Below are 27,137 nucleotides of genomic sequence, written 5' to 3'. Positions count from 1 at the left end.
GGCGGAGAGAGGGAGGGGACTGTTCCTGGCCAGATCTGTGCCTGTGACTCCGCCCAGCGTTACGGGCACAGAGTCACAGACTTGGGCAAATATATAGGAGATTAATGGAGACAAAATTTTCCCCACAAAGTGGAGAAGATAGAGGCGCTGATATTGAAATATTATAAATTAGTAATTAAAATACAATACAAAGTATATCAATATAAACAATTGGTATTTATTAAATCAATGTATAATAAATTACCGGCCGGTAAAAAGGACTAAAATATAATATGCCCCACTATTAAAACAAACGCATTTAATAAGTTCAAAAAAGTCTACTAGGATGTAGGTGTCCTTTATAGGCGTTTTTAAAGTGGCAGGTATTAAAATATTATCAGCTGGCGCTGGGTAATTTCTATATATATATATTATATTAATGACCCTGGGGCATATTAAAGACGCTGTCCTTTATATGAGAGATGCTCAGAGAGACATTAGCCTACTAGGTTCTAGAACAGGGCTGGCCAAACTGGTCCTCAAGATCTACCAACAGTTCATGTTTTCCAGACCTCCAGGAGTTCTGTAGAATTGTCAGTTAGGAATGAATGCAGCACATCTTAATTAGTAATGACTACACCTGTGCACCAGCTAGGTGGTCTGGAAAATGTGAACTGTTAGTAGATCTCGAGGACTGGTTTGGCCAGCACTGTTCTAGAATAAATGCTATATCGCTTTCTGCCAGAAGGGTCCTGTGGACTGGGCAATGGACAGGTGATGCCAACTCAAAAAGGCACATGGAGGTTTTACCTTACAAGGGTGAGGATTTGTTTGGGGAGGGTCTCTCGGACCTGGTCTCCACAGCTATGGCTGGGAAGTCAAATTTTTTGCCATATGTTTCCTCACAACCTAAGAAAGCACCTTATTACCAAATGCAGTCCTTTCGATCACAGAAAAACAAGAAAGTCCGAGGTGTGTCCTTTCTTGCCAGAGGCAGGGGCAGAGGAAAGAAGTTGCACAACACCCAGGAACAGAAGTCCTCCCCGGCTTCCACTAAATCCACCGCATGCCGCTGGGGCTCCACAGGCGGAGCTAGGCCCGGTGGGGGCGCATCTCTGAAATTTCAGCCACAAGTGGGTTCACTCACAGTTGGATCCCTGGGCAATAGATGTTGTGTCTCAGGCATACAAGCTGGAATTCGAAGAGATGTCCCCTCACCGATACCTCAAGTCGGCCTTGCCAGCTTCCCCCTTAGAGAGGGAAATAGTGTTAACTGCAATTCACAAATTGTATCTTCAACAGGTGGTGGTCAAGGTTCCCCTCCTTCAACAAGGAAAGGGTTATTATTCGACCACGTTTGTGGCACCGAAACCGGACGGTTCGGTCAGACCCATATTGAATTTAAAATCCCTGAACGTGTACCTAAAAAAGTTCCGGTTCAAGATGGAATCGCTGAGAGCGGTCATTGCAAGCCTGGAGGGGGGGGGGATTTTATGGTGTCTCTGGACATAAAGGATGCATACCTTCATGTCCCCATTTATCCACCTCATCAGGCGTACCTCAGATTTGTGGTACAGGATTGTCATTACCAATTTCAGACGTTGCCGTTTGGTCTCTCCACGGCTCTGAGAATATTTACCAAGGTAATGGCGGAAATGATGGTACTCCTGCGGAAGCAAGGGGTCACAATTATCCCATACTTGGACGATCTCCTCATAAAAGCGAGGTCAAGAGAGCAGTTGCTGATCAGCGTAGCACGTTCTTTGGAAGTGTTACAGCAACACGGCTGGATTCCGAATATTCCAAAGTCGCAGTTGGTTCCTACGACTCGTCTGCCCGTCCTGGGCATGATTCTGGACACAGGCCAGAAAAGGGTTTATCTCCCAATAGAGAAGGTTCAGGAACTCATGACACTGGTCAGGGACCTATTAAAACCAAAACAGGTGTCAGTGCATCACTGCACTCGAGTCATGGGAAAGATGGTGACATCATACGAGGCCATTCCCTTCGGCAGGTTACATGTGAGGACCTTTCAATGGGACTTACTGGACAAATGGTCCGGATCACATCTTCAGATGCATCGGTTAATCACCCTATCCCCCAGGGCCAGGGTGTCTCTCCTGTGGTGGCTGCAGAGTGCTCAACTTCTCGAGGGCCGCAGATTCGGCATTCAGGACTGGGTCCTGGTGACCACGGATGCAAGCCTCCGAGGGTGGGGTGCAGTAACACAGGGAAGAAATTTCCAAGGTCTGTAGTCAAGTCAGGAGACTTGCCTTCACATCAACATCCTGGAACTAAGGGCCATTTACAACGCCCTACGTCAAGCAGAGGCCCTGCTTCGCGGTCAACCAGTTCTGATTCAGTCAGACAACATCACCGCTGTGGCTCATGTAAACCGACAGGGCGGCACAAAGAGCAGGGTGGCTATGGCGGAAGCCACCAGAATTCTTCGCTGGGCGGAGAATCATGTAAGCGCACTGTCAGCAGTGTTCATCCCGGGGGTAGACAACTGGGAAGCAGACTTCCTCAGCAGGCACGACCTCCACCCGGAGGAGTGGGGACTTCATCAAGAAGTCTTCGCACAGCTTGCAAGTCGGTGGGAACTGCCACAGGTGGACATGATGGCATCCCGCCTCAACAAGAAACTACAGAGGTATTGCGCCAGGTCAAAAGACCCTCAGGCGATAGCTGTAGACGCCCTGGTGACACCGTGGATGTTCCAATCGGTCTATGTATTTCCTCCTCTTCCTCTCATACCCAAGGTGTTGAGAATCATAAGAAAAAGAGGAGTGAGAACAATACTCATTGTTCCGGATTGGCCAAGAAGGACTTGGTATCCAGATCTGCAAGAAATGCTCACAGAGGACCCGTGGCCTCTTCCTCTAAGACAGGATTTGTTGCAACAAGGGCCCTGTCTGTTCCAAGACTTACCGCGGCTGCGTTTGACGGCATGGCGGTTGAACGCCGGATCCTAGCGGAAAAAGGCATTCCAGATGAGGTCATTCCTACGCTGATAAAGGCTAGGAAGGACGTGACAGCTCAACATTATCACCGTATATGGTGAAAATATGTTGCTTGGTGTGAGGCCAGGAATGCCCCTACGGAGGAATTCCAGCTGGGCCGTTTCCTTCACTTCCTACAGTCAGGAGTGACTTTGGGCCTGAAATTGGGTTCCATTAAGGTCCAGATTTCGGCCCTATCCATTTTCTTTCAAAAAGAGCTGGCTACTCTACCTGAAGTTCAGACGTTTGTGAAGGGAGTGCTGCGTATTCAGCCTCCTTTTGTGCTCCCGGTGGCACCTTGGGATCTTAACGTGGTGTTGAGTTTCCTGAAATCCCACTGGTTTGAACCACTCAAAACGGTGGAATTTAAATATCTCACGTGGAAGGTGGTCATGCTGCTAGCATTGGCTTCGGCTAGGCGTGTGTCAGAATTAGCGGCTTTGTCACATAAAAGCCCCTATCTGGTTTTCCATGCAGATAGAGCAGAATTGCGGACCCGTCCACAATTTCTGCCAAAAGTGGTTTCATCCTTTCATATAAACCAACCTATTGTGGTGCCTGTGGCTACTACTGACTTGGAGGATTCCGAGTTACTTGATGTGGTCAGGGCTTTGAAGGTTTATGTAACCAGAACGGCTAGGGTCAGGAAAACAGAATCTTTGTTTATCCTGTATGCTTCCAACAAGCTTGGTGCTCCTACTTCAAAGCAAACTATTGCTCGCTGGATCTGTAATACAATTCAGCAGGCTCATTCTGTGGCTGGATTGTCGCTGCTAAAATCAGTTAAGGCCCATTCCACTAGGAAGATGGGCTCTTCTTGGGCGGCTGCCCGAGGGGTCTCGGCATTACAGCTGTGCTGAGCGGCTACTTGGTCAGGTTCAAACACTTTTGCAAAGTTCTACAAGTTTGATACCCTGGCTGAGGAGGACCTTGTGTTTGCTCATTCGGTGCTGCAGAGTCATCCGCACTCTCCCGCCCGTTTGGGAGCTTTGGTATAATCCCCATGGTCCTTACGGAGTCCCCAGCATCCACTAGGACGTTAGAGAAAATAAGATTTTACTTACCGGTAAATCTGTTTCTCGTAGTCCGTAGTGGATGCTGGGCGCCCGTCCCAAGTGCGGACTTCTTCTGCAATACTTGTATATAGTTATTGCTGCAATAAGGGCTATGTTATTGTTGCATCAGGGTTGAACTGATGCTCTGTTGTTGTTCATACTGTTGACTGGGTAAGTTTATCACAAGTTATACAGTGTGATTGGTGTGGCTGGTATGAGTCTTGCCCTGGATTTCCAAAATCCTTTCCTTGTACTGTCAGCTCTTCCGGGCACAGTTTCAAACTGAGGTCTGGAGGAGGGACATAGAGGGAGGAGCCAGAGTACACCAGAATCTAAATTATTTGTTAAAGTGCCCATGTCTCCTGCGGAGCCCGTCTATTACCCATGGTCCTTACGGAGTCCCCAGCATCCACTACGGACTACGAGAAATAGATTTAACGGTAAGTAAAATCTTTATTTTCTCCTTTACTTTCCCATCCACCTTACCCCAGGCCAACATTGCTGTATGACTATATCATACAACCCAAAAACCTTTGCAATCTGGTGGACCATTATGCAACAGATAACACTCATCCTCGTGTATCAATACCTATTTCTCTGACGTCCTAGTGGATGCTGGGAACTCCGTAAGGACCATGGGGAATAGCGGGCTCCGCAGGAGACTGGGCACTCTAAAGAAAAGATTAGGTACTATCTGGTGTGCACTTGCTCCTCCCTCTATGCCCCTCCTCCAGACCTCAGTTAGAATCTGTGCCCGGCCAGAGCTGGGTGCTCCTAGTGGGCTCTCCTGAGCTTGCTAGAAAAGAAAGTATTTATTAGGTTTTTTATTTTCAGTGAGCTTCTGCTGGCAACAGACTCACTGCTACGTGGGACTGAGGGGAGAGAAGCAAACCTACCTGCTTGCAGCTAGCTTGTGCTTCTTAGGCTACTGGACACCATTAGCTCCAGAAGGTTCGAATACAGGACCTGACCTCGATCGTCCGTTCCCGGAGCCGCGCCGCCGTCCCCCTTGCAGAGCCAGAAGAGTGAAGACGACGAAATCGGCGGCAGAAGACTCCTGTCTTCATTTAAGGTAGCGCACAGCACCGCAGCTGTGCGCCATTGCTCCCAGCACACTTACACACTCCGGTTACTGTAGGGTGCAGGGCGCTGGGGGGGGGGGGGCGCCCTGGGCAGCAATTAATATACCTTTTGGCATTGAAAAATACATATATACAGTCTGGTACTGTATATATGTAAAAAACCCCGCCATTAACATACACAAAACGCGGGACAGAAGCCCGCCGCTGAGGGGGCGGGGCCTTGTTCCTCAGCACACCAGCGCCATTTTCCCTTCACAGCTCCGCTGGAAGCAGCTCCCCAGGCTCTCCCCTGCAGTATCCAGGTACAAGAAGGGTGAAAAAGAGAGGGGGGGCACATAAATTTAGGCGCAAAATAAGTCATAAAAGCGGCTATTGGGAAATCACTTATTGTACGTGAAAATCCCTGTTATATAGCGCTGTGGTGTGTGCTGGCATACTCTCTCTCTGTCTCCCCAAAGGACTTTGTGGGGTCCTGTCCTCAGTCTGAGCATTCCCTGTGTGTGTGCGGTGTGTCGGTACGGCTGTGTCGACATGTTTGATGAGGAAGGTTACGTGGAGGCGGAGCAAGGGCAGATAAGTGTGGTGTCGCCCCCGGCGGGGCCGACACCTGAATGGATGGATATGTGGAAGGTCTTAAACGACAATGTCAACTCCTTACATAAAAGGTTTGATGACGCTGCAGCCTTGGGACAGCCGGGGTCTCAGCCCGCGCCTGCCCAGGCGACTCAGAAACCGTCAGGGGCTCATAAACGCCCTCTAGCTCAGGTGGTTGACACAGATGTCGACACGGAGTCCGACTCCAGTGTAGACGATGATGAGACACATTTACAGTCTATAAAGGCCATCCGATGCACGATTACTGCAATGAAAGATGTATTACACATTTCTGACGTTAACCCTGTTACTACCAAGAAGGTTTATATGTTTGGGGAGAAAAAACAGCCCCCATCTGATGAATTAAATGAGTTGTGTAAAGAAGCGTGGAGTTCCCCTGATAAGAAACTAGTGATTTCTAAGAGGTTACTGATGGCGTACCCTTTCCCGCCAACGGACAGGCTACGTTGGGAAACATCCCCTAGGGTGGACAAGGCGCTCACACGCTTATCTAAAAGAGTGGCCCTACCGTCTCAGGATACGGCAGCCCTAAAGGAGCCTGCGGATAGAAAGCAGGAAGCTATCCTGAAGTCTGTGTATACACACTCTGGTACTCTACTGAGACCTGCTATTGCTTCAGCCTGGATGTGTAGTGCTGCAGCAGCATGGACTGATACTCTGTCAGACAACATTGATTCCCTCGACAGGAATACTATTTTGCTAACCCTAGAACATATAAAAGACGTTGTCTTATATATGCGGGATGCCCAGAGGGACATTTGCCTGCTGGGCTCTAGAATTAATGCAATGTCCATTTCTGCCAGGAGGGTCTTATGGACTCGGCAATGGACAGGAGATGCTGATTCTAAAAAACACATGGAGGTTTTGCCTTATAAGGGTGAGGAATTGTTTGGGGACGGTCTCTCGGACCTCGTATCCACAGCGACAGCTGGAAAGTTGACTTTTTTGCCTCAGGTTTCCTCACAGCCTAAGAAAGCACCGTATTATCAAATGCAGTCCTTTCGGTCTCAGAAAGGCAAGCGGGTCAGAAGCGCATCCTTTCTAGCCAGAGGCAGGGGTAGAGGAAAGAAGCTGCACCATGCAGCCAGTTCCCAGGAACAAAAATCCTCCCCTGCTTCCACTAAGTCCACCGCATGACGTTGGGGCTCCACAGGCGGAGCCAGGTGTGGTGGGGGCGCATCTCCGAAACTTCAGCAACCAGTGGGCTCGCTCACAGGTGGATCGCTGGGCTGTACAAATTGTATCTCAGGGGTACAAGCTGGAGTCGAAGCGACTCCCCCCCGCCGTTACCTCAAATCAGCCTTGCCAGCTACCCCCAGGGAAAAGGAGGTAGTACTGGCGGCAATTCACAAGCTGTACCTCCAGCAGGTGATAATCAAGGTCCCCCTCCTTCAACAGGGAAGAGGTCACTATTCCACAATGTTTGTGGAACCGAAACCGGACGGTTCGGTGAGACCCATTCTGAATTTAAAATCCTTGAACACTTATATAAAGAAATTCAAGTTCAAAATGGAATCGCTCAGAGCGGTTATTGCAAGCCTGGAAGTGGGGGATTTTATGGTGTCGCTGGACATCAAGGATGCTTACTTGCATGTCCCCATTTACCCACCTCACCAGGAGTACCTCAGGTTTGTGGTACAGGACTGTCATTACCAATTCCAGACGTTGCCGTTTGGCCTGTCCACGGCACCGAGGATATTTACCAAGGTAATGGCCGACATGATGATAATCCTTCGGAAGAAAGGTGTTATAATTATCCCGTACTTGGAAGTGTTGCAACAGCACGGCTGGATTCTGAATATCCCAAAGTCGCAGCTGATTCTTACGACACGTCTGCTTTTCCTGGGTATGATTATGGACACAGAACAGAAGAAGGTGTTTCTCCCGGTGGAGAAGGCCCAGGAATTGTCATCTCTGGTCAGGGACCTCCTGAAACTAAAACAGGTGTCGGTGCATCACTGCACGCGAGTCCTGGGAAAGATGGTGGCTTCATACGAAGCAATTCCCTTCGGCAGGTTCCATGCAAGGATCTTTCAGTGGGATCTGTTGGACAAGTGGTCCGGATCGCATCTTCAGATGCATCGGCTGATCACCCTGTCCCCGAGGGCCAGGGTGTCTCTGCTGTGGTGGCTGCAGAGTGCTCATCTTCTCGAGGGACGCAGGTTTGGCATACAGGACTGGGTCCTGGTGACCACGGATGCAAGCCTCCGAGGATGGGGGGCAGTCACTCAGGGAAGAAACTTCCAAGGACAGTGGTCAAGTCTGGAGACTTCACTACACATAAATATACCGGATCTTTATTGGTGACATTGCAAATGGGATTAAAGGGAAAGTATGCCTTTTTGCAGATGACACAAAGGTATGCAACAGGGTAGACACACCAGGTGGGGTAAAACAAATGATTGAGGATCTAGGTAGACTAGAGGAATGGTCAAGAGTCTGGCAATTACAGTTTAATGCCAAAAAATGCAAAATCATGCACTTGGGTCTCAAAAATCCTAAAGCTAAATACAGTATTAATGGCACTATACTGGAAACTACTGAGGAGGAAAGGGATCTAGGAGTCACTATTTCAGATGACTTAAAGGCAGGTAAGCAATGTAACAAGGCAATGAGGAAGGCTAGTCAGATGCTTGGCTGCATTGGGAGAGGAATCAGCAGCAGAAAGAAAGAAGTAATAATGCCACTGTATAGGTCATTGGTACGGCCTCATCTAGAATACTGTATTCAGTTCTGGAGGCCATATCTTCAAAAGGATATTAATACATTAGAAACTGTACAAAGGAGGGCAACTAAAATGGTGCATGGCCTACATCACAAAACATACCCAGAAAGACTAAGAAATCTCAATATGTATAGTTTGGAGCAGAGAAGAGAAAGGGGGGACATGATAGAAACTTTCAAATATATGAAGGGTTTTAACAAAGTCCAGGAGGGAAACATTCTCCAAATGAAGAGAAGCAATAGGACACGAGGACATGCACTGAGACTGGAGGGGGGGAGGTTCAGGGGAAATTTGCGGAAAAATTATTTCACAGAAAGGGTAGTGGACAAGTGGAATAGCCTCCCATCAGAGGTGGTAGAGGCTAAGACAGTAGAGCAATTTAAACATGCATGGGATAGACATAAGGATATCCTTACAAAGAAATAAGGAACAAATAAGGTTAGTGATAAAAAATAATAATAATATATTAAAAAAAAAGGGGCAGACTAGATGGGCCAAGTGGTTCTTATCTGCCGACAAATTCTATGTTTCTATGTAACTAAGGGCCATTTACAACGCCCTGAGTCAAGCAGAGCCCCTGCTTCGAAACCAACCAGTACTGATTCAGTCAGACAACATCACGGCGGTCGCCCATGTAAACCGCCAGGGGGCGGCACAAGAAGCAGGATGGCAATGGCAGAAGCCACAAGGATTCTTCGATGGGCGGAGAATCACGTGATAGCACTGTCAGCAGTGTTCATTCCGGGAGTGGACAACTGGGAAGCAGACTTCCTCAGCAGGCATGACCTCCACCCGGGAGAGTGGGGACTTCATCAAGAAGTCTTCACACAGATTGTAAATCTTTGGGAACTGCCACAGGTGGACAGGATGGCGTCCCACCTCAACAAAAAGCAAAAAAAATATTGCGCCAGGTCAAGGGACCCTCAGGCGATAGCTGTGGACGCACTAGTGACACCGTGGGTGTACCAGTCGGTTTATGTGTTTCCTCCTCTTCCTCTCATACCCAAGGTACTGAGGATAGTAAGAAAGAGATGAGTAAGAACAATACTCATCGTTCCGGATTGGCCAAGAAGAACTACAAGAAATGATCTCAGAGGACCCATGGCCTCTGCCTCTCAGACAGGACCTGTTACAGCAGGGGCCCTGTCTGTTCCAAGACTTACCGCGGCTGCGTTTGACGGCATGGCGGTTGAACGCCGGATCCTAACGGAAAAGGGCATTCCAGATGAAGTGATTCATTATCACTGCATATGGCGGAAATATGTTGCTTGGTGTGAGGCCAGGAAGGCCCCAACAGAGGAATTCCAGCTGGGTTGATATCTGCACTTCCTACAGTCAGGGGTGACTATGGGCCTAAAATTGGGGTCCATAAAGGTCCAGATTTTGGCCCTATCTATTTTCTTTCAAAAAGAACTGGCTTCACTGCCTGAGGTTCAGACGTTTGTTAAGGGAGTGCTGCATATTCAGCCCCCTTTTGTGCCTCCAGTGGCACCTTGGGATCTTAACGTTGTGTTGGATTTCCTGAAATCACACTGGTTTGAGCCACTTAAAGTATCTCACGTGGAAGGTGGTTATGCTGTTGGCCTTAGCTTCAGCTAGGCGTGTGTCAGAATTGGCGGCTTTGTCATGTAAAAGCCCATATCTGATCTTCCATATGGACAGGGCAGAATTGAGGTCTCGTCCCCAATTTCTCCCAAAGGTGGTATCAGCGTTTCATTTGAACCAACCTATTGTGGTGCCTGCGGCTACTCGGGACTTGGAGGACTCCAAGTTACTTGATGTAGTCAGGGCTTTGAAAATCTATGTAGCCAGGACGGCTGGAGTCCGGAAAAACTGACTCGCTGTTTATCCTGCATGCACCCAACAAGCTGGGTGCTCCTGCTTCAAAGCAAACTATTGCGCGCTGGATCTGTAACACGATTCAGCAGGCTCATTCTGCGGCAGGATTGCCGCATCCAAAATCAGTGAAAGCCCACTCCACAAGGAAGGTGGGTTCTTCTTGGGCGGCTGCCCGAGGGGTCTCGGCATTACAGCTTTGCCGAGCTGCTACTTGGTCGGGTTCAAACACGTTTACAAAATTCTACAGGTTTGATACCCTGGCTGAGGAGGACCTTGTGTTTGCCCATTCGGTGCAGCAGAGTCATCCGCACTCTCCCGCCCATTTGAAGGCTTTGGTATAATCCCCATGGTCCTTACGGAGTTCCCAGCATCCACTAGGACTTCAGAGAAAATAAGAATTTACTCACCGGTAATTCTATTTCTCGTAGTCCGTAGTGGATGCTGGGCGCCCGTCCCAAGTGCGGACTCTCTGCAATACGTGTATATAGTTATTGCTAAAATAAGGGTTATTGTTATGAGCCATCTGTTTAGTGAGGCTCAGTTGTTGTTCATACTGTTAACTGGGTAAGGTTATCACAAGTTGTACGGTGTGATTGGTGTGGCTGGTATGAGTCTTACCCTGGATTCCAAAAATCCTTTCCTTGTAATGTCAGCTCTTCCGGGCAGTTTTTCTAACTGAGGTCTGGAGGAGGGGCATAGAGGGAGGAGCCAGTGCACACCAGATAGTACCTAATCTTTTCTTTAGAGTGCCCAGTCTCCTGCGGAGCCCACTATTCCCCATGGTCCTTACGTTGTTCCCAGCATCCACTACGGACTACGAGAAATAGAATTACCGGTGAGTAAATTCTTATTTTCCCTATAGATTGCAAGCTTGCGAGCAGGGCCCTTCTACCTGACTGTTATTTCCCAGTTTTGTTTTATCACTGTTGTTTCCAATTGTAAAGTGCAGCGGAATTTGCTGCGCTCTATAAGAAATTATTACTAAAGGTTATACGTGTCCATGGAAAGCTGAGTGCCCCAAACTTTAAAGGGACACTTTGACATTTTTTTTTTGGGTACCCAAAGGGGTTTTACCACAAATGTCACAATGGGGGGGGGGGGGGGGGGGGAGGGGGGAGAATAACCCCAAAGTCGTAGCCACCATATGACTATTCCAAGCTTATAGACCATCACCCTGACGAGCAAATAGTTTCATGCTACCACTTTGAGTTGTTTTCCCTCTCCAGCATGTTACCCCACATGACCACCTGTGTCACAAATGCCCCTACTGTTGCTCCACATGGTACCCTGTGCACCCTAATTGCCCCCAGCATCTTCTTGCTCTGTCACCCCCAATGCATGTTACCCCACATGGCCTTTTGTGTCCAAAATTCTTCCAGTGTTTGTCTGCCTCCACCTTGTTACACTCACAAAGCACCCAGTACATCACAATTGCCCCCTCACAGCATGTAAACCCACATTATCTCCAAATGTATGTGTCCCAAATGAATCCAGTGTTTGCCATATCTGCCCCTCAGCATCAGGTGCGCCTCAAATACACCTGGTGTTTCTCTGCCCACCTCCCCCATATGCCTCCAATGTGTCCCTAATGCCTACACCGTGTGCATCAATTGCCCCAGCATTTACCTGCCCTGACATCCTCGCAGCCTGTTAACCTACTTGACTCAAATGCCCCCCGCATTTGCTTGACCTGCCTCCCCACGTGGTATCCTGCGCTCACCAAAAGAACCCATGGTCTCCTTGTTCTGCCCCCCCTCTCCGCATGTTATGTTACCCCACATGCCCTCCTATGTGTCCCAACTGCCCCCAGCGATTGCCTGACGCTGCACCCCCCAACAAGTTCTAAAATCAAGTTAGGCCCGGGAAAGGATATATGACGTCACCCTGATGACTGCGTAATAGCGTGTGCGTTGCAGTCGCGCGAGAAGTTGAAACCCGGGAGTTTCCAGTTCCACGCGATCACGTGCCCTCTGATCACATGGCCTGGTGACGTCAGCCTCTACGTTCTTCTCGTCTTACTTTGGCTGAAGGTGGGGTGGATTTGTTCTCGCCTTTTTCGTCTGACCAGGCTGTGCGTGGTTTCCTCAGCGCGGCGGCGGCTGCTGTTACTGCGTGTGTGACTGGGAACAGGTGAGGTGCACGATCCGCTGTATGTTACTGCGTTGCAATCCCACCTCGGGGTCGCGGCCTCCTTTCTCCAGCGATCTCTGTAATGGAGGCCCCGGCGCACTACGGCCTGCTGCTGTCCCCGCTTCCTCTCACCTCCACTGTGTCGTACACCCGTCCCTAGTGCGAATGGTTGACGGCAGAGAGGTCCCACTATAGATCTCCAATATGTTGGCCCATATCTTATCCACATTGCTCTCTGCGCTAAACTGCCTGTAATTAGGGTCTAATTCAGATCTGATAGCAGCAGCAAATGTGTTAGTTAATGGGCAGAACCATGTTCGCGGGGGGGGGGGGGATAACACGTGCAGAGAGTGTTAGATTTGGGTGGGTTATATTGTTTCTGTGCAGGGTAAATACTGGCTGCTGTATTTTTACACTGCAATTTAGATTTCAGTTTATCTGCCCCCTCTGCACTCACTGCACATGGTTTTGCCCATTAAAAGCTAACAAATTTGCTGCTGCGATCAGATCTGAATCAGGCCCTAATGGTGCCCATCCATTAGGGCAGGGATGGGGAACCTTTGGCCCTCCAGCTGTTGATGAACTACACATCCTAGCATGCCCTGCAACAGTTTTAGCATGGCCAAATAGCAAAAATGTAGCCAGGCATGCTGGCATGTGTAGTTCAACAATGGCTGGAGGGCCGAAAGGTTTGCCATCCCTGTGCTAGGGCGATATCTGGTTCAATCATGTGATTGCAACCACATTGGTGTGATATATTGCATATCAATCGCATGTGTCCCCTGATGCTATGTGCAGGCACGCTGGTCGTATCTCTCATCTCAAGAGTTTATGTACTGCGCTCAGTATTTATTGCGTTGCATGTGGTTTTTAAGCACTAGTGTTTTTTTTTTTTTTTTCTTCACTTCGATTTGCAATCTATTTTGAGCTCACTACCTGCTGGAGCGGGTTCCATTGAAATATATACTAACATTTTGTAGGGCTGCTTATTACTGAGGATCCTACTCTAGCTGCTACGTTTGCCTCTGGCCTTGTCATTTGTTTCAACCTTCATGAATCGATTAAATATAGCTTCAAATGTACAGTATATATACACTTGTCTTGTGTGATATATAAACAAACTGGAACTAATTGGTCACTAGTTAGAGCTAATTGCTGTGGAGAGTTTATAACCCAGGTGATCATTTTAATATTTATTTTAGGACTCTAGCGCATTAATGAAAACAATAATTCTGCATTACTACCCTCTATCCAAATGTTAAACTTTTGTTTCACTCTTCATATGTATTGTATAAATTTACAAAGAATGGCTTACTGGAACTTCATTTCAGTGTTCCCTGTGTGCCTGGGATAAATGAGGTCACTATCGGGTTTGGTTAAAGGGTAGACACAATGCAGATCTGTCCAGGAGCTCATTACATCCAGTAGGGTGGTCTTCAATATTCCGAATGTCGGGATCCCGGCGCACAGTATACCGGCGCCGGAATCCCGACACCCGGCATACCGACGGGTATTCTCCCTTGTGGGGGTCCACGACCCCCGTGGAGGGAGAATAAATAGCTCATTTGCGCTCACCACGCTGCCGGTATGCTGGTCGCCGGGAGCCCGGCCGCCGGCATACCATACTACACCCATCCAGTAGGTGGTGTAACACTGGATTTCAGGACTTGTGTTCCTTTTTTTTTTTTCCTGAGTCTCCTCTTCACACTGCTCTTTTCACATTGAGGCAACTGTCGCCTCGTGTGTAATCCTCAGGGCTCTTTGGAAGCAACCGTTAATGCCAAAGACCCACCATATTTAGAACACATTAAATCTGTTTCCACCAGCCCCTGAGTTCGCTCTCGATAGAGCAGTTATTTGTGTCCCAATAGGCCAGTGGGTCGCAAACTTTTTGGAATCATGGCGCCCCAGAGTATCAGAACTTTTCTCATACGTCCTAGAGGATGCTGGGGTCACATCAAGAACCATGGGGTATAGACTGGGTCCACAGGAGACATGGGCACTTTAAGACTTTCAAATGGGTGTGAACTGGCTCATCCCTCTATGCCCCTCCTCCAGACTCCAGTTTAGAATCTGTGCCCAGACAGACTGGATGCACACTGAGGAGCTCTACTGAGTTTCTCTGAAAAGACTTTGTTAGGTTTTTTATTTTCAGGGAGCACTGCTGGCAACAGTCTCCCTGCTTCGTGGGACTTAGGGGAGAGAAGTCAGACCTACTTCTGTGAGTTTAAAGGCTCTGCTTCTTTGGCTGAGGGACACCATTAGCTCCTGAGGGTCTGATCGCTAGGTACGCGGTTCCCAGGAGCAGAAGTCCTCCCCGCCTTCTGCCAAGTCCACCGCATGACGCTGGGACTCCTGCGGTAGTCCGCACCGGTGGGGGCACGTCTCAGGCTCTTCAGTCAGTTCTGTGCTCGTTCGGCCCTGGACCCATGGGTATTAGAAATAGTGTCCCAAGGGTACAAACTGGAGTTTCAAGACGTCCCCCCTCACCGATTTTTCAAATCAGCCTTACCAGCTTCTCTTCCAGACAAGGAGGTGGTATGCGCCGCAATACAAAAATTGTGTCACAATCAAGTCATTGTCAGGGCTCCCCCGTCGCAACAGGGAGAAGGCTTTTATTCGAGCCTGTTCGTGGTCCCGAAGCCAGACTGCTCAGTCAGACCAATCCTGAACCTCAGATCCCTCAATTTCTACCTAAATAATTCAAATTCAAGATGGAATCTCTCCGGGCAGTGATCTCCAGTCTGGAGGAGGGGGATTTTATGGTGTCTGTAGACACATAAAGGATGCCTACTTGCATGTTCCCATTTATCCCCCACATCAGGCTTACCTGAGGTTTGCAGTTCGGGATTGTCATTACCAATTTCAGACGTTGCCGTTTGGTCTGTCCACGTCTCAGAGGGTTTTCACCAAAGTAATGGCCGAAATGATGGTTCTCCTACGCAAGTCACGATTATCCCGTACTTGGACGATTTCCTGATAAAGGCGAGATCCAGGGACCAATTGATGCAGAACATTACGCTCTCCCTGACAATTCTGCAGCAACTTGCCAAAATCACAGTTGGTTCCGACGAGACGGCTGTCGTTTTTGGGAATGATTCTGGACACAGAATTAGTCTCTTTCTTCCAGTGGAAAAGGTGCTGGAAATTCAGAACCTGGTCAAACAATTGCTGAAACCAGCAAGAGTATCGATCCATCAATGCACTCGGTTGCTGGGAAAGATGGTGGCGGCCTACGAGGCCATTCAGTTTGGCAGATTCCATGCCAGTGTGTTTCAGTGGTACCTGTTGGACAAGTGGTCCGGGTCCCATCTGCACATGCACCGAAGAATAACCCTGTCTTCCAAGACCAGAATCTCACTCCTGTGGTGGCTGCACAGCTCTCACCTCCTAGAGGGACGCAGGTTCGGAATCCAGGACTGGATCTTGGTGACCACGGATGCGAGTCTCTGAGGCTGGGGAGCAGTCACGCAGGGGGAAAGCTTCCAGGGAAGATGGTCAAGCCAGGAAATGTGTCTACACAAACATTCTGGAGTTAAGGGCCATTTACAACGGCCTTCTGCAAGCGGAACATCTTCTTCGCGATCGGCCTGTCTTGATTCAGTCGGACAACATAACAGCAGTAGCGTACATAAACCGCCAGGGCGGAACAAAGAGCAGAGTGGCAATGGCAGAGGCCACAAAGGTGCTCTGTTGGGTGGAAAGGCATACAAGCACGCTGTCAGCGATCTTCATTCCAGGAGTGGACAACTGGGAAGCAGACTTCCTCAGCACACATGATCTCCATCCAGGAGAGTGGTAGTGTTCACTCTAGGTGTCTTTCACAGGGTGCTGCGCCCTGCCCCTTTTTTTAGACACCTGAATGCCGCCCTGCCCGTTTGTGTGCGCCCTCCCGCCCCGCACTTTGCTGCCCGCCGGACACATTAACCACACTGCAGTGATCGCAAAGAGGGACTCGGATTTTAAAAGTGAGCGGGTACTGCAGGACGCGCTGTTTTTTGCTGGCTGACCGCCGCCTCACAGCCAATAGAAATCCCCAAGCTCTGCCTCACCAGCCAATAGCCGCCGGCAGCTTCTCAACATCCAATCGCTGCCGGCAGCATCTCCCAATCCAAGCGCCACCTGAGACGTCTGTCCCTCCTCCCTGCGCTGATCTCCAACCCATTGAATGTGCTGGTGGCAACCGGGTGCGGACATCACGATGACAGGAGAATGGAAGATGCAGGAGGGAGGAGAGGAGCGCCTTCACCACGGGCAGCTCGGTGGGTCTGCTGCAGAGAACATGAGCTGGGGCCGAGCGGGACATGTCAGTGCGGTCGGGCACCACGACCGCAAAGTACCAAGAGGTCAGAGCACTGCGACCTGGGGGAATGGTGATAAATCTTTAGTTTCACAAACGTGCGGGCGGGCCTTTCCTATATTTCTTTAATAACATGGCCAATACCTGCACATTATACCTGTGAGGGCGCTTCCTGTTACGCTGCATCTTATTCCCCCAGCGTCCCAACTACTAGTGCACACATCCTGCCCCCTGCTACCACTACTGCACCCATCCTGCTACCACCACTACTGCACCCATCCTGCCTCCTACCACTGCTGCACCTATTTTACCCCCTGCTACCACTACTGCACCCATCCTGCCTCCTACCACTGCTGCACCTATTTTACCCCCTGCTACCACTACTGCACCCATCCTGCCTCCTACCACTGCTGCACCTATCTTACCCCCTGCTACCACTACTGCACCTATCCTACACCTACTGCACCCATCCTGCCCCCTGATACCACCACTACTGCACCTATTCTGTCCCCTACTACCACCACTACTGCACCCATTATACCCCACATACCCACACAGTGCCCATTATAAACACCCCCATACCTACACAGTGCTCAGTATTCACACCCCCACAGTGCCCATCATACACACACCCCATGCCCACACAGTGCTCATTATACACCCGCCAGAGCTCACAAAACCCTCTAAACCCACACAATGTCCAGTATGCACACCCCCATAGTGACCATCATATGCACACCCCTATACCACACAGCGCCCATCATATGCACACCCCTATACCACACAGCGCTCATCATATGCACACCCCTATACCACACAATGCCCATTATACACCCCTCACAGCTCTCATAATGCTCTATACCCACACAGTACTCATTATACACACTTACAATGCTCATAGCACCCTCTATACCCACACACCCGCACAGTGGCCATCATACGCACAACCCATACCCACACATTGCTAATTCCCCCCCCCCCACCCCTTCCCAAAGCGCCTAGCATATGGGTACTCCATACCCACAGTGCCCAGGATACATCCCCCTATACACAGTGACCAGCATACATAAACTCCCATATAAAAACACTCCTAATGCAGCGCCTAATTGTTATATGAAATGAAAAAAAAAAAAGGTCAGGACTCCGCCTCTAACAAGCACACCTGGTCCAGGTGATATACTGCTGTGCAAACCCAAATTGGTCTCCATTGCTATCCACTGACCGGCTCATCACCATACAGGCTGCCGTCTATCTCACTGCTGCAACTGGTGAGCATTATCGGACTTTGCTGTCCTTCAGCCGGTTGTTGTTGCCATTTCCTCGCCGTGACGAGTGAATAACAATAGGCAGTCTGCAGATCTTTTCCTCCGCTGTGCAACACTTTTGGGCAAAGCAGGATTGTTTTGGCCGGGGACGCCCGGCTTAATCTTTACCAGCCCATTCGGAGAGGTACTATATCTTCACAACGACTTACCTGGTGACGTATACGAGATAACCATTTTTGGGGACTGCACCTCATTGAATTTCTTTCTCTGAACTACAGTATTTGAACTTTTCTTATAAAAATTTATATATATCTTTAACCATCAATATAATATCTTTGAGACAGTTACAGGTGTGCTTATATTAATTTTATGTTCACATTTTAACTCTATGTAATTTTTATTAAATTTATTACTTATATAGTACACGTTTGCTCTCTTTTTTTATTCAACTACTGACACACAGCGCAGCCATCTTTTATTATAAACTCCCATATCCACACACAGTGCTCAGCATAGACACAACTGCCACACCCACACTGTGCTCAGCATACACACAAACAATCCCCAAACCAAAGCAGTGCCCAGCATACGCACACACCCCATACTCAGACAGTGCCCAGCATACGCACACCCCTCGTGTTATAGTGGTAGGGCTTCAACAAGGACACAGAGAAGCTGATCTTAAAAGTTGACGGGGAGCAGGAAGCACCGAATCCTGGGTACTGATGCCTCCCTACCCCTAACACTGCCTACAGCACTACCTACACCTAACCCTCTATTTGCCCCCCAATACTGCCATAACTGCTATGTGGGGAGGCATAAGGGGATCTCAAAAGCATACGTTGCTATGGGACCCAGAAACTGAAGTAGGACCCACATTTTTAAAACTGAGGGGTCCCTGGGACCCACTTTTTTTTTTTTTTTTTTGGCTCAGCGCGATCACTGTGTCTCCCTGCATGAGAGACAGAGACCTCCGTGTCCTGCCCGTCCTTAGCTGTCAGCCGTCGCAGCTCCCCTCCTCTGTGAGCAGACTATAGGTCTGCTCATGATCTGATGAGACAGGAGGCCTGGGTTTGCCTCTCCCGCCGAGACAAACCCAGCCCTCCCTCATCTGTGTACATGGATCAGTGTGGTGGCCATTTTCAACCAGCTCCGCGATGTGTGAAGGGGGACCCGCAGCATCAGCCCCCAGTATGTAAGATTGGCACAAAAAAAGCGGAGATCAAAAATGTGCCCTACCTGGTGCAGTGTCTTGTGCTCTCTACCTGGTGCAGTGTGTCTTGTGCTCTCTACCTGGTGCAATGTTTCTCAGTGCTCTCTACCTGGTGCAATGTTTCTCAGTGCTCTCTATCTGGTGCAGTGTTTCTCAGTGCTCTCTACCTGGTGCAATGTTTCTCAGTGCTTTCTACCTAGTGCAATGTTTCTCAGTGCTTTCTACCTAGTGCAATGTTTCTCAGTGCTTTCTACCTGGTGCAATGTTTCTCAGTGCTTTCTACCTGGTGCAATGTTTCTCAGTGCTTTCTACCTGGTGCAATGTTTCTCAGTGCTTTCTACCTGGTGCAATGTTTCTCAGTGCTTTCTACCTGGTGCAATGTTTCTCAGTGCTTTCTACCTGGTGCAATGTTTCTCAGTGCTTTCTACCTGGTGCAATGTTTCTCAGTGCTTTCTACCTGGTGCAATGTTTCTCAGTGCTTTCTACCTGGTGCAATGTTTCTCAGTGCTTTCTACCTGGTGCAATGTTTCTCAGTGCTTTCTACCTGGTGCAATGTTTCTCAGTGCTTTCTACCTGGTGCAATGTGTCTCAGTGCTCTCTACCTGGTGCAATGTGTCTCAGTGCTCTCTACCTGGTGCAATGTGTATAACGTGCTCTCTACCTGGTGCAATGTGTATAACGTGCTCTCTACCTGGTGCAATGTGTATAACGTGCTCTCTACCTGGTGCAATGTTTCTCAGTGCTCTCTACCTGGTGCAATGTTTCTCAGTGCTCTCTACCTGGTGCAGTGTGTCTCGGTGCTTTCTACCTGGTGCAATGTTTCTCAGTGCTTTCTACCTGGTGCAATGTTTCTCAGTGCTTTCTACCTGGTGCAATGTTTCTCAGTGCTTTCTACCTGGTGCAATGTTTCTCAGTGCTTTCTACCTGGTGCAATGTGTCTCAGTGCTCTCTACCTGGTGCAATGTGTATAACGTGCTCTCTACCTGGTGCAATGTTTCTCAGTGCTCTCTACCTGGTGCAATGTTTCTCAGTGCTTTCTACCTGGTGCAATGTTTCTCAGTGCTTTCTACCTGGTGCAATGTTTCTCAGTGCTCTCTACCTGGTGCAATGTTTCTCAGTGCTCTCTACCTGGTGCAATGTGTCTCAGTGCTCTCTACCTGGTGCAATGTGTATAACGTGCTCTCTACCTGGTGCAATGTTTCTCAGTGCTCTCTACCTGGTGCAATGTTTCTCAGTGCTCTCTACCTGGTGCAATGTTTCTCAGTGCTCTCTACCTGGTGCAATGTTTCTCAGTGCTCTCTACCTGGTGCAATGTTTCTCAGTGCTCTCTACCTGGTGCAATGTTTCTCAGTGCTCTCTACCTGGTGCAATGTTTCTCAGTGCTCTCTACCTGGTGCAATGTTTCTCAGTGCTCTCTACCTGGTGCAATGTTTCTCAGTGCTCTCTACCTGGTGCAATGTGTATAACGTGCTCTCTGCCTGGTGTAATGTGTATAACGTGCTCTCTGCCTGGCGCAGTGTCTCGGTGCTCTCTGCCTGGCGCAGTGTGTCTCGGTGCTCTCTGCCTGGCGCAGTGTGTCTCGGTGCTCTCTGCCTGGCGCAGTGTGTCTCGGTGCTCTCTGCCTGGCGCAGTGTGTCTCGGTGCTCTCTGCCTGGCGCAGTGTGTCTCGGTGCTCTCTGCCTGGCGCAGTGTGTATTAGCTGCACTACTGTGTGGTGTAATGTGAATTGCCACTATTATGTGGCCATGCCCCTTCACCACGAAAAACAACGCCCCTAAATTTTTGCTGCGCGCCTTTAGCGCGCACTGCCCATTCTTTATCATGTGTGAATGGGAGGACCAAGCATTATAGTATGTACCTAATTTTGCCCTTCTAACTGAAAAATGTGCCCCCCCGAACGAAAAATGTGCCCTACCCGTGATCAGCACCCTGCCCTAAAAAAATCCTAGAGTGAACACTAGAGTGGGATCTTCATTAAGAGGTCTTTGCAGAAGTGACAAGTCTTTGGGGATTTCCTCAAATAGACATGATGGTGTCTCGCCTCAACAAGGAACTTCGGAGATATTGTTCCAGGTCAAGAGACCCTCAAGCAATAGCAGTGAATGCCCCAGTGACACCGTGGGTGTTTCAGTTGGTGTACGTGTTTCCTCCGCTTCCACTCATTCCAAAAGTGAGAAAGATCATAAGAAGAACAAAGGTTCAAGCGATCCTCATTGTTCCAGACTGGCCAAGAAGGGCTTGGTATCCGGATCTTCTGGAATTACTCGTAGGAGATCCCTGGCCTCTTCCTCTGAGGGAGGATCTGTTACAGCAGGGGCCGTGCGTGTTCCAAGACTTACTGCAACTTCGTTTGACGGCTTGGAGGTTGAACGCCGGATCCTAGCCCGGAAGGGTATTCCCGAGGAAGTTATCCCCACTTTTATTCAGGCCAGAAAGGGAGTAACGTCTAAACATTACCACCGTATTTGGAGAAAGTACGTGTCTTGGTGTGAATCCAGGAAGGCTCCTACGGAAGAATTTCAGTTAGGACGTTTTCTCCATTTTCTACAAGTCTGTGTGGATGCGGGCCTAAAGTTGGACTCAATTAAAGTTAAAATTTCAGCTTTATCGATTTTCTTTCAAAAACAATTGGCCTCCCTTCCAAAAGTTCAGACCTTTGTGAAAGGCGTGTTGCACATCCAACCTCCCTTTGGGCCCCCTGTGGCACCATGGGATCTTAACGTGGTGTTGCAATTCCTTCAATCTCATTGGTTTGAACCTTTGCAGAAGGTAGAGTTAAAATTTCTTACTTTGAAAGTGGTCATGCTATTGGTCTTGGCATCCGCAAGGCGGGTGCCTGAATTGGCGGACTTGTCTCACAAGACCCTTATTTGATCTTCCATGAAGATAGAGCAGAATTGAGGACTCGTCAGCAGTTTCTGCCGAAGTGGTTTCGTCGTTCCACTTGAACCAACCTATTGTGGTGCCAGTGGCTACTGACGCCTTGCTGGAATCGAAGTTTCTCGATGTAGTAAGAGCTTTGAAAATTTATGTTGCCAGAATGGCTCAGTTTAGGAAAACAGAGGCTCTGTTTGTCCTGTGTGCTCACAATAAAATTGGGGCTCCTGCTTCCAAGCAGACTATTGCGCACGTTGGATCTGTCATACGATTCAGCAGGCTCATTCTACGGCTGGATTGCCGTTACCAAAATCGGTGAAGGCCCATTTTACCAGAAAGGTGGGCTCGTCCTGTGCGGCTGCCCGGGGGGTTTCTGCATTACAACTTTGCTGAGCAGCTACTTGGTCGGGTTCAAACACATTCTACAAGTTTGATACCCTGGATAATGAGGACCTCATGTTTGGTCAACGGTGCTGCAGAGTCATCCGCACTCTCCCGCCTGTTCTAGAGCTTTGGTATAACCCCATGGTTCTTGATGTGACCTTAGCATCCTCTAGGACGTATGATAAAATAGGATTTTAATACCCACCGGTAAATCCTTTTCTCTTAGTCCGTAGAGGATGCTGGGCGCCCGTCCCAGTGCGTACTGTATCTGCAGTTAGTAGTTGTGGTTACACACATGTTGTGTTACGTTTATAGTCAGCATGTTGCTGATGATGTTCATGCTGTTGACTTGCGTTGTGTTAAAGGCCATGTTGTACTGCGTGCTTGAGGTGTGAGCTGGTATGTATCTCACCTTAGTTTAGCAATAAATCCTTTTTCCTCGAAATGTCCGTCTCCCTGGGCACAGTTCCTATAACTGGAGTCTGGAGGAGGGGCATAGAGGGAGGAGCCAGTTCACACCCCTTTGAAAGTCTTAGTGCCCATGTCTCCTGTGAATCCCGTCTATACCCCATGGTTCTTGATGTGACCCCAGCATCCTCTACGGACTAAGAGAAATGGATTTACCGGTAGGTATTAAAATCCTATTTCTCTAACGTCCTAAGTGGATGCTGGGGACTCCGTAAGGACCATGGGGAATAGCGGCTCCGCAGGAGACTGGGCACATCTAAAGAAAGCTTTAGGACTATCTGGTGTGCACTGGCCCCTCCCCCTATGACCCTCCTCCAAGCCTCAGTTAGATCTCTGTGCCCGAACGAGAAGGGTGCACACTAGGGGCTCTCCTGAGCTGCTTAGTGAAAGTTTTAGTTTAGGTTTTTTATTTTCAGTGAGACCTGCTGGCAACAGGCTCACTGCATCGAGGGACTAAGGGGAGAAGAAGCGAACTCACCTGCGTGCAGAGTGGATTGGGCTTCTTAGGCTACTGGACATTAGCTCCAGATGGACGATCACAGGCCCAGCTTGGATGGGTCCCAGAGCCGCGCCGCCGGCCCCCTTACAGAGCCAGAAGGCAGAAGAGGTCCGGAAAATCGGCGGCAGAAGACGTCCTGTCTTCAACAAGGTAGCGCACAGCACTGCAGCTGTGCGCCATTGCTCTCAGCACACTTCACACTCCGGTCACTGAGGGTGCAGGGCGCTGGGGGGGGGGGGGGGGGCGCCCTGAGACGCAATAAAAACACCTTGGATGGCAAAAAATGCATCACATATAGCTCCTGGGCTATATGGATGCATTTAACCCCTGCCAGAATCCATAAAAAAGCAGGAGAAAAGTCCGCGAAAAAGGGGCGGAGCCTATCTCCTCAGCACACTGGCACCATTTTCCCTCACAGCTCCGTTGGAGGGAAGCTCCCTGGCTCTCCCCTGCAGTCACTACACTACAGAAAGGGTTAAAGAGAGGGGGGGCACTAATTAGGCGCAGTATTAACTATACAGCAGCTATAAGGGGAAAAACACTTATATAAGGTTATCCCTGTGTGTGTATGTATATATATATATATATATATATATATATATATATATATATATATATATATATATATATATATATATATATATATATATATATATATATATAGCGCTCTGGTGTGTGCTGGCAAACTCTCCCTCTGTCTCCCCAAAGGGCTAGTGGGGTCCTGTCCTCTATCAGAGCATTCCCTGTGTGTGTGCTGTATGTCGGTACTTTTGTGTCGACATGTATGAGGAGAAAAATGATGTGGAGACGGAGCAGATTGCCTGTAATAGTGATGTCACCCCCTAGGGGGTCGACACCTGAGTGGATGAACTGTTGGAAATTACGTGACAGGGTCAGCTCTGTATAAAAGACAGTGGTTGACATGAGACAGCCGGCTACTCAGCTTGTGCCTGTCCAGACGTCTCATAGGCCGTCAGGGGCTCTAAAGCGCCCGTTACCTCAGATGGCAGATATAGACGCCGACACGGATACTGACTCCAGTGTCGACGGTGAAGAGACAAATGTGACTTCCAGTAGGGCCACACGTTACATGATTGAGGCAATGAAAAATGTTTTACACATTTCTGATAATACGAGTACCACCAAAAAGGGGTATTATGTTCGGTGAGGAAAAACTACCTGTAGTTTTCCTGAATCTGAGAAATTAAATGAGGTGTGTGATGATGCGTGGGTTTCCCCCGATAACAACTGATCATTTCTATAATGTTATTGGCATTATATCCTTTCCCGCCAGAGGTTAGGGTGCGTTGGGAAACACCCCCTAGGGTGGATAAAGCGCTCACACGCTTGTAAGGGCTCTACCCTCTCCTGAGATGGCCGCCCTTAAGGATCCTGCTGATAGAAAGCAGGAGGGTATCCTAAAATGTATTTACACACATACTGGTGTTATACTGCGACCAGCAATCGCCTCAGCCTGGATGTGCAGTGCTGGGTTGGCGTGGTCGGATTCCCTGACTGAAAATATTGATACCCTAGATAGGGACAGTATATTTTTGCCTATAGAGCATTTAAAAGATGCATTTCTATACATGCGTGATGCACAGCGGAATATTTGCCGACTGGCATCAAGTCTAAGTGCGTTGTCCATTTCTACCAGTAGAGGGTTATGGACACGTCAGTGGTCAGGTGATGCGTATTCCAAACGGCATTTGGAAGTATTGCCTTATTAAGGGGAGGAGTTATTTGGGGTCGGTCTTTCAGACCTGGTGGCCACGGCAACAGCTTGGTAATCCACGTTTGTACCCCAGGTCGCCTCTCAACATGAGAAGACGCCGTATTATCAGGCGCAGTCTTTTCATGGACAAGCGGGCAAAAGGTTCCTCATTTCTGCCCCGTGACAGAGGGAGAGGAAAAAGGCTGCAGAAATCAGCCAGTTCCCAGGAACAGAAACCCTCTCCCGCCTCTGCCAAGCCCTCAGTATACGCTGGGGCTTTACAAGCAGAATCAGGCACGGTGGGGGGCCCGTCTCAATGAATTTCAGCGCGCAGTGGGCTCACTCGCAAGTAGACCCCTGGATCCTTCAGGTGATATCTCAGGGGTACAAATTAGAATTCGAGACGTCTCCCCCTCGCCGTTTCCTAAAGTCGGCTTTACCGATGTCTCCTTCTGACAGGGAGACAGTTTTGGAAGCCATTCACAAGCTGTATTCCCAGCAGGTGATAATCAAGATACCCCTCCTGCAACAGGGAACGGGGTATTATTCCACACTGTTGTGGTACCGAAGCCGGACGGCTCGGTGAGACCGATTCTAAATCTAAAATCTTTGAACACTTACATACAGAGGTTCAAATTCAAGATTGAGTCACTCAGAGCAGTGATTGCGAACCTGGAAGAAGGGGACTACATGATGTCTCGGGACATCAGGGATGCTTACCTTCATGTCAAAATTTACCCTTCTCACCAAGGGTACCTCAGGTTTATGGTACAGAACTGTCACTATCAGTTCAGACGCTGCCGTATGGATGGTCCACGGCACCCCGGGTCTTTACCAAGGTAATGGCCGAAATAATGATATTCCTTCGAAGGAAGGGAATTTTTGTTATCCCTTACTTGGACGATTCCCTGATAAGGGTAAGGTCCAGAGAACAGTTGGAGGTCGGTGTAGCACTATCTCAGGTAGTGTTGCGGCAGCACGATTGGATTCTCAATATTCCAAAATCGCAGCTGGTTCCAACGACTTATCTTCTGTTCCTAGGGATGATCCTGGACACAGTCCAGAAAAAGGTGTTTCTCCCGGAGGAGAAAGCCAGGGAGTTATCCGAGCTAGTCAGGAACCTCCTAAAACCGAGCCAAGTCTCAGTGCATCAATGCACAAGGGTTCTGGGTAAAATGGTGGCTTCCTACGAAGCAATCCCATTCGGCAGATTCCACGCAAGAACTTTCCAGTGGGACCTGCTGGACAAATGGTCGGGGTCGCATCTTCAGATGCATCAGCGGATAACCCTGTCACCAAGGACAAGGGTGTCCCTCCTGTGGTGGTTGCAGAGTGCTCATCTTCTAGAGGGCCGCAGATTCGGCATTCAGGACTGGGTCCTGGTGACCACGGATGCCAGCCTGCGAGGCTGGGGAGCAGTCACACAGGGAAGGAATATCCAGTGCTTATGGTCAAGCCTGGAGACATCACTTCACAAAAATATCCTGAAGCTAAGGGACATTTACAATGCTCTAAGCTTAGCAAGACCTCTGCTTCAAGGTCAGCCGGTGTTGATCCAGTCGGACAACATCACGGCAGTCACCCACGTAAACAGACAGGGTGGCACAAGAAGCAGGAGGGCAATGGCAGAAGCTGCAAGGATTCTTCGCTGGGCGGAAAATCATGTGATAGCATTGTCAGCAGTATTCATTCCGGGAGTGGACAACTGGGAAGCAGACTTCCTCAGCACGACCTCCACCCGGGAGAGTGGGGACTTAACCCAGAAGTCTTCCACTTGTTTATAAAACGTTGGGAAAAACTCGACAGGTATTGCGCCAGGTCAAGGGACCCTCAGGCAATAGCTGTAGACGCTCTGGTAACACCGTGGGTGTACCAGTCAGTGTATGTGTTCCCCCCTCTGCCTCTCATACCCAAGGTACTGAGATTGATAAGATGGAGAGGAGTAAGCACTATATTCGTGGCTCCGGATTGGCCAAGAAGGACTTGGTAA

At 49.1% G+C, this 27,137-nt stretch overlaps 1 protein-coding gene across 1 annotated transcript in view; it reads left to right on the top strand.

Moving 5' to 3' along the window:
• Window positions 1-12,238: 12,238 nt before the first annotated feature.
• Window positions 12,239-27,137, top strand: part of LOC134933420 (matrin-3-like) — a 221,607-nt gene continuing 206,708 nt past the window's right edge. The window contains exon 1 of the mRNA XM_063928616.1: window positions 12,239-12,427. The gene's annotated coding sequence lies outside the window, so the exon portion shown is untranslated. The remainder of the gene's footprint in view (window positions 12,428-27,137) is intronic.

This window comes from Pseudophryne corroboree, chromosome 6 (assembly GCF_028390025.1).
Source record: "Pseudophryne corroboree isolate aPseCor3 chromosome 6, aPseCor3.hap2, whole genome shotgun sequence".
Lineage (NCBI taxonomy): Eukaryota > Metazoa > Chordata > Amphibia > Anura > Myobatrachidae > Pseudophryne > Pseudophryne corroboree.
Note: the sequence above shows the minus strand (reverse complement) of the source record. Positions and strands in the feature narration are given on the sequence as shown.